General features: G+C 50.5%; 1 non-coding gene across 1 annotated transcript; it reads left to right on the top strand.

Annotated features, from left to right (window-relative positions):
* The first annotated feature begins 5,390 nt into the window (after positions 1 to 5,390).
* LOC144950892 (U6 spliceosomal RNA) lies at positions 5,391 to 5,496 on the top strand. Its single transcript, XR_013640424.1, has one exon. It is a non-coding gene; the product is annotated as a U6 spliceosomal RNA (small nuclear RNA).
* Positions 5,497 to 8,187: the final 2,691 nt, after the last annotated feature.

Here is an 8,187-nt window from a genome sequence, read left to right on the forward strand (position 1 = left end):
GAGTGGGTGATTGTGTGTGTGTGAGTGGGTGGTTGTGTGTGTGGGTGGTTGTGTGTATGTGGTTGTGTATGTGTGTGAGTGGGTGGGTGGTTGTGTGTGTGGGTGGTTGTGTGTATGTGGTTGTGTGTGTGTGTGGGTGGTTGTGTGTGTGTGGTTGTGTGTGTGTGTGTGGGTGGTTATGTGTGTGTGTGTGGGTGGTTGTGTGTGTGTGTGTGGTTGTGTGTAAGTGTGTGTGGTTGTGTGTGTGTGGGTGGTTGTGTGTGTGTGTGTGGGTGGTTGTGTGTGTGTGTGTGTGGTTGTGTGTGTGTGTGTGGTTGTGTGTGTGTGGGTGGTTGTGTGTGTGGGTGGTTGTGTGTGTGTGTGTGGTTGTGTGTGTGTGTGTGGGTGGTTGTGTGTGTGTGAGTGGGTGGTTGTGTGTGTGGGTGGTTGTGTGTATGTGGTTGTGTGTGTGTGTGAGTGGGTGGGTGGTTGTGTGTGCGGGTGGTTGTGTGTATGTGGTTGTGTGTGTGTGTGGGTGGCTGTGTGTGTGTTTGTGTGTGTGGTTGTGTGTTAGTGTGTGGGTCGTTGTGTGTTTGTGTGTGTGGCTGGTTGTGTGTGTATGGGGAGCGGTGGTGCAGCGATTAGCGCTACGGTGCTCAACGAACCTAGCAACCCAGGTTCAATTCCCGCTCACGGCCAACACCGGTGGCGATTATCTGAACCGGTCCTGAGGCCTCCCCTAGGTCGACTCAGCCTCAAATGAGTACCTGGTGCGGTGTGTAAACATCGCCACTGGGGAGACAAAGGCGGCCGGGTGTGGTGCAATACCCCTCTCCCCCCCTCCCCTCGCCTACCGTGGCGGTCTGCATAGCAGAGGTTTCCTCCTCCTGTGCCTGCACTTGCCCCGGCAGTCTGGGCAGGCTACACGGGGGGTGGGTGGGCTTTATCTCTGTGTGTATCTCTGCCACATCATCACAGACATCAACTCCCACCTGCTGATTCGCCCCATCTGCCTTAATTGTTGTGTGTTCACAGACAGAACGCAAAACAAGATCACGTGCCGTGTGTTTGTGATGGTATGCGTGTGTATGAGAGAATGTGTGTGTGTACGTAGAGAGAGTGTGTGTATGTATAGTGTGTGTTTATGTAGAGTGAGTGTGTGTATAGTGTGTGTATGTAGTGTGTGTGTATGTAGAGTGAGTTGTGTAGAGTGTGTGTATGTAGAGTGTGTGTGTATGTAGAGTGTGTGTGTAGAGAGTGTGTGTGTGTAGAGTGTGTGTGTGTGTAGAGTGTGTGTGTGTAGAGTGTGTGTATGTAGAGCGTGTGTATGTAGAGCGTGTGTATGTAGAGTGTGTGTATGTAGAGTGTGTGTATGTAGAGCGTGTGTATGTAGAGCGTGTGTATGTAGAGTGAGTGAGTGTGTATCTAGTGTGTGTATGTAGAGTGAGTGTGTGTATGTAGAGTGAGTGAGTGTGTATCTAGTGTGTGTATGTAGAGTGTGTGTGTGTATGTATGTCTGGTGTATGTATATAGACATAGAGAGTGTGTGTAGTGAGAGAGAGAGAGTGTGTGTGTATGTAGAGTGAGTGAGTGTGTATCTAGTGTGTGTATGTAGAGTGAGCGAGTGTGTATGTAGTGTGTGTGTGTGTATGTATGTCTGGTGTATGTATATAGACATAGAGAGTGTGTGTAGTGAGAGAGAGAGAGAGTGAGTGTGTGTATGTAGAGTGTGTGTATGTATAGTGTGTGTGTATGTATATAGACATAGAGAGAGTGTGTAGTGAGAGAGAGAGTGTGTGTGTATGTAGAGTGAGTGAGTGTGTGTATATAGACATAGAGAGTGTGTGTATGTAGAGTGTGTGTATGTAGAGTGTGTGTATGTAGAGTGTGTGTATGTAGAGTGTGTGTATGTAGAGTGTGTGTATGTAGAGTGTGTGTATGTAGAGTGTGTGTATGTAGAGTGTGTGTATGTAGAGTGTGTGTATGTAGAGTGTGTGTATGTAGAGTGTGTGTATGTAGAGTGTGTGTATGTAGAGTGTGTGTATGTAGAGTGTGTGTATGTAGAGTGTGTGTATGTAGAGTGTGTGTATGTAGAGTGTGTGTATGTAGAGTGTGTGTATGTAGAGTGTGTGTATGTAGAGTGTGTGTATGTAGAGTGTGTGTATGTAGAGTGTGTGTATGTAGAGTGTGTGTATGTAGAGTGTGTGTATGTAGAGTGTGTGTATGTAGAGTGTGTGTATGTAGAGTGTGTGTATGTAGAGTGTGTGTATGTAGAGTGTGTGTATGTAGAGTGTGTGTATGTAGAGTGTGTGTATGTAGAGTGTGTGTATGTAGAGTGTGTGTATGTAGAGTGTGTGTATGTAGAGTGTGTGTATGTAGAGTGTGTGTATGTAGAGTGTGTGTATGTAGAGTGTGTGTATGTAGAGTGTGTGTATGTAGAGTGTGTGTATGTAGAGTGTGTGTATGTAGAGTGTGTGTATGTAGAGTGTGTGTATGTAGAGTGTGTGTATGTAGAGTGTGTGTATGTAGAGTGTGTGTATGTAGAGTGTGTGTATGTAGAGTGTGTGTATGTAGAGCGTGTGTATGTAGAGTGAGTGAGTGTGTATCTAGTGTGTGTATGTAGAGTGAGTGAGTGTGTATCTAGTGTGTGTATGTAGTGTGTGTGTGTGTGTATGTATGTCTGGTGTATGTATATAGACATAGAGAGAGTGTGTAGTGAGAGAGAGAGAGTGTGTGTGTATGTAGAGTGAGTGAGTGTGTGTATGTAGAGTGTGTGTATGTATATAGACATAGAGAGTGTGTAGAATGAGAGAGAGAGAGAGTGTGTGTATGTAGAGTGTGTGTGTGTATGTATATAGACATAGAGAGTGTGTGTATGTAGAGTGTGTGTATGTATGTAGAGTGTGTGTGTATGTATATAGACATAGACAGAGTGTGTAGTGAGAGAGAGAGAGAGTGTGTGTGTATGTAGAGTGAGTGTGTGTGTATATAGACATAGAGAGTGTGTGTATGTAGAGTGTGTGTATGTAGAGTGTGTGTATGTAGAGTGTGTGTGTGTGTGTATAGAGTGTGTGTATGTAGAGTGTGTGTATGTAGAGTGTGTGTATGTAGAGTGTGTGTATGTAGAGTGTGTGTGTATGTAGAGTGTGTGTGTATGTAGAGTGAGTGAGTGTGTGTATGTAGAGTGTGTGTATGTAGAGTGTGTGTGTGTGTGTATAGAGTGTGTGTATGTAGAGTGTGTGTGTGTATGTATAGTGTGTGTGTGTATATAGACATAGAGAGTGTGTGTATGTAGAGTGTGTGTATGTATAGTGTGTGTGTATGTAGAGTGTGTGTATGTAGAGTGTGTGTATGTATATAGACATAGAGAGTGTGTAGAATGAGAGAGAGAGAGAGAGAGTGTGTGTATGTAGAGTGTGTGTGTGTATGTATATAGACATAGAGAGTGTGTGTATGTAGAGTGTGTGTATGTAGAGTGTGTGTATGTAGAGTGTGTGTGTATGTAGAGTGTGTGTATGTAGAGTGTGTGTATGTAGAGTTTGTGTGTGTGTATAGAGTGTGTGTGTATAGAGTGTGTGTATGTAGAGTGTGTGTATGTAGAGTGTGTGTATGTAGAGTGTGTGTGTGTGTATAGAGTGTGTGTATGTAGAGTGAGTGAGTGTGTGTATATAGACATAGAGAGTGTGTGTATGTAGAGTGTGTGTATGTAGAGTGTGTGTGTGTGTATAGAGTGTGTGTATGTAGAGTGTGTGTATGTAGAGTGTGTGTATGTAGAGTGTGTGTATGTAGAGTGTGTGTGTATGTAGAGTGTGTGTGTATGTAGAGTGTGTGTGTATGTAGAGTGTGTGTGTGTAGAGTGTGTGTGTGTAGAGTGTGTGTATGTAGAGTGTGTGTATGTAGAGTGTGTGTGTGTATGTATATAGACATAGAGAGTGTGTGTATGTAGAGTGTGTGTGTGTATAGTGTGTGTGTATGTAGAGTGTGTGTGTATGTATATAGACATAGAGAGAGAGAGATCCCGCTCGTTAATATCGGCTCTCTCTGATCTGCCATGCTCTTTATTGTCCCTCCCGGGGCGGGGGGGGGCTCGCGGGGGATTTTCGCGTCTGAAGTGAGTTTGACTCGGCTAACGGAGACCCCCACACATCCCTCGCTCCCCCCCCTCTCCCCCTCTCTCCTTCCCTCTCCATTCTCGCTTCCTCCATCTCCCTCGCACACCAACTTCCTCTCCCTCCCTCCCTCCTATTCCCTCCAGCTCCCCCCTCTCTCCCCTCCCTCCCTCCTCCCTCCCTCCTCCTCCTCCCCCCTCTCTCCAGCTTCCTATCCCTCCCTCTCCTCTCCATTCCTACTTCCTACATCTCCATCGGATACCAACTTCCTCTCCCTCCCTCCTCCCTCCAGCTCCCCCCTCTCTCCCCTCCCTCCCTCCCTCCAGATCCCTCCAGCTCCCCCCTCTCTCCCCTCTCTCCCTCCCTCCCTCCATCCCTCCCTCCTACTCCCTCCAGCTCCCCCCTCTCTCCCCTCCCTCCCTCCTCCCCTCCTCCCTCCTACTCCCTCCAGCTCCCCCCTCTCTCCCCTCCCTCCCTCCCTCCAACTCCCTCCAGATCCCTCCAGCTCCCCCCTCTCTCCCCTCTCTCCCCTCCCTCCCTCCATCCCTCCCTCCTACTCCCTCCAGCTCCCCCCTCTCTCCCCTCCCTCCCTCCCTCCAACTCCCTCCAGATCCCTCCAGCTCCCCCCTCTCTCCCCTCTCTCCCCTCCCTCCCTCCTCCCTCCCTCCCTCCCTCTTCCTCCCCCCTCTCTCCAGCTGCCTATCCCTCCCTCTCCTCTCCATTCCCACTTCCTCCCTCTCTCCGCCACCCTCTCCTTTATTTTTTTTACGATCAGAGGCAACAAGAAGATGCTCGGTGTAGTCGGCACTTTGCTACGTTCATCATTTCGTAATTTTTTTTTTTCAATGCTTTGCTATGTGTGCCGCCCCCCCTTTTTTTAAATGAAACATTTCTCAAAAGATGTCACGTTCTTCTCTCCTCCTTCTTACCGCTTCCCTCTCTCTGTACCCCCTCTCTCTACCCCCCTCACCCAGAGAGCCTCACTCAGAGAGCCTCACCCAGAGAGCCTCACCCAGAGAGCCTCACTCAGAGAGCCTCACCCAGAGAGCCTCACCCAGAGAGCCTCACTCAGAGAGCCTCACCCAGAGAGCCTCACCCAGAGAGCCTCACTCAGAGAGCCTCACCCAGAGAGCCTCACCCAGAGAGCCTCACCCAGAGAGCCTCACTCAGAGAGCCTCACTCAGAGAGCCTCACCCAGAAAGCCTCACTCAGAGAGCCTCACCCAGAGAGCCTCACCCAGAGAGCCTCACCCAGAGAGCCTCACCCAGAGGGCCTCACTCAGAGTCTAGAGTGAGAGCCGGCATGCCAGCCTAGAGCCCCAGACCATTCACACTAAAATTGGAACGATACAGAGAAGATTAGCATGGCCCCTGCGCAAGGATGACACGCACATTCTCTCAGCCTTTCTGCCTCGCACACTCCCCACTCTCTCTCTCTCTCCCTTGCCCTCTCTCTCTCTAACATATCTCTCAATCCCAAGGGCAGTCTCTAAAAAGAGAGAGAGAGAGATCGTTTAGTCCTCTGTGCAGACCCATAATTTGCTTTTATTGTTTCTCTCCACCGAGCCGTGAGCGTTGTTCCACTCTCCTCCCTCTCTCTGCTCTCCCCCTCTCTCTCTCTCCCCTCTCCCTTTTCCTCCTCTCCATTTCACTCTGCTCACTCTCTTCTCTCCCACTCTCGCTCTCTCTCTCTCTTTGATCATCCTCTCTCTCCTCTCTCTCTCTCCTATTTCCTTTTGCTGACTTCTAGCCTGCCCACCATCACGTAGGTACCCTTCATGATTGTGAGCGGAGAGTCAGGCAATCCAAGGTAGCTAGGAGATGTTGACCACCTCGCCTGGTACGGAGGAGGTCGTGGGTTCGATCCCAGCTCTGACATCTGCTGCTGTATATTTGGAGTTTGTGTGTCTCTCTCATCATCATCATCACGGTGGCTATGAGATGTTGACTACCTCGCCTGGTACGGAGGAGGTTGTGGGTTTGATCCCAGCTCTGACATCTGCTGCTGTATATTTGGAGTTTGCGTGTCTCTCTCTCATAATCATCATGGTGGCTATGAGATGTTGACTACCTCGCCTGGTCTACAGGAGGTCGTGTGTTCAATCCTGACATTGACGATGCCTGCTGCTGTATACGTGGAGTTTGCGTGTCTCTCTCATCATCATCATCATCACGATGGCTATGAGATGTTAACTACCTCGCCTGGTCTACAGGAGGTCGTGGGTTCGATCCCGACCTTGACGATGCCTGCTGCTGTGTATTCGGAGTTTGCGTCTCTCTCTCTCATCATCATCACGGTGGCTATGAGATGTTAACTACCTCGCCTGGTCTACAGGTCGTGGGTTCGACCCAGACCCTGACGATGCCTGCTGCTGTATATTTGGAGTTTGCGTCTCTCTCTTCTCTCCCCCTCCGTGGTTTGCGTGGATTTTTTTCTCTCGGGTTCTCCGTTTTTTTCCCTCCACATTTATAAACAACATCACACGTTTACAGTATTTGGCTGCTACGAATATCCACGTGTTGATGATGATAATGATGATAAGCCGTACTCCGTTAAGCTATCAATTTTGACCAGGTAGCTTTGGAAAAAAGAGCTGCATCGCTCAAATGGGCCTTACTTGGTAAATTTAAACAACAATCGCTCAGCTTTTAGTTTACTTTTAACAACCCAGACCGCAGGCCTATCGCTGGTATCACAGGCCTTGACCAGGTCAAGAAAGCAGAGATGTAGGTCTTGTTGGAATTCCATACGCCTCTGCTGTAGCAGAGGGGGACAGATTATGGCATCCGTGCAGGACCGCCCTTTCCTGAAACCGCATTGGGGCTCCGCAAGCCTCTCCTCAGCGTGCTGCCTAAATCAGAGATGCGCAGGGTCCCGTTAGAATCCCCTACGGGGGAGGACACAACGTCCGTGCAGGACCAGCCCGGCCTGTAACCACACCGGGTCTCCGCAAGCCTCTCGTCAGAGAGCGTCTGAATAGAGGCTTGCATCTGCCTGGGCATTTTGTGGCACCAAAGCACCCCCCACCCCCCACCATCCTCCACTCCCCTCATGATAGTGACGGTGTAGTTGTGGAGGGAGCGAAGGATTTCCCCGTGCCTGGGCAATGGGGCTCACGACCGCCTCCACTTGGGGCGACTGAGGGCCTCGCCATCGGCTGCTGATGCCACGGCAGAGGTCGCAACCGGGTACCCGATACCCGATACCCGTACCCTACCCGATACCCGGCTACCCTACCTGATACCCTACCCGATACCCGTACCCTACCCGATACCCACACCCTACCCGATACCCGGCTACCCGTACCCGATACCCGTACCCTACCCGATACCCGGCTACCCTACCTGATACCCTACCCGATACCCGTACCCTACCCGATACCCGCACCCTACCCGATACCCGGCTACCCGTACCCGATACCCGTACCCTACCCGATACCCGTACCCTACCCGATACCCGATACCCGTACCCTACCCGAGACCCGTACCCTACCCGATACCCGGCTACCCGTACCCGGCTGGGTACGGGTACGGGTAGCCGTTTGCGACCCTGGTGCGGCTGGGTACGGGTAAGGAATCAAAACCCGTTTGCGACCTCTGCGCCATCGGTTGAAGATGCCTGCCTCACCCGTGGGTCCATCAGTCTGTGCAAGTCTCGGGGTGTCTGGGGTTAAGTCGATTGATTTCTGTGTAAATCTGCGGGTCTCTTTCACGGATATGGGTCGCTGTGTGAGTCTGTGGGGGTCTCTGTGTGAGTCTGTGGGTCTCTGTGTGAGTCTGTGTGGTCTCTGTGTGAGTCTGTGGGTCTCTGTGTGAGTCTGTGTGGTCTCTGTGTGAGTCTGTGGGTCTCTGTGTGAGTCTGTGTGGTCTCTGTGTGAGTCTGTGGGTCTCTGTGTGAGTCTGTGTGGTCTCTGTGTGAGTCTGTGGGGGTCTCTGTGTGAGTCTGTGGGTCTCTGTGTGAGTCTGTGTGGTCGCTGTGTGAGTCTGTGGGGGTCTCTGTGTGAGTCTGTGGGTCTCTGTGTGAGTCTGTGTGGTCTCTGTGTGAGTCTGTGGGTCTCTGTGTGAGTCTGTGGGTCTCTGTGTGAGTCTGTGTGGTCTCT

The sequence above is a fragment of the Lampetra fluviatilis genome, chromosome 59, assembly GCF_964198595.1.
Source record: "Lampetra fluviatilis chromosome 59, kcLamFluv1.1, whole genome shotgun sequence".
NCBI lineage: Eukaryota > Metazoa > Chordata > Hyperoartia > Petromyzontiformes > Petromyzontidae > Lampetra > Lampetra fluviatilis.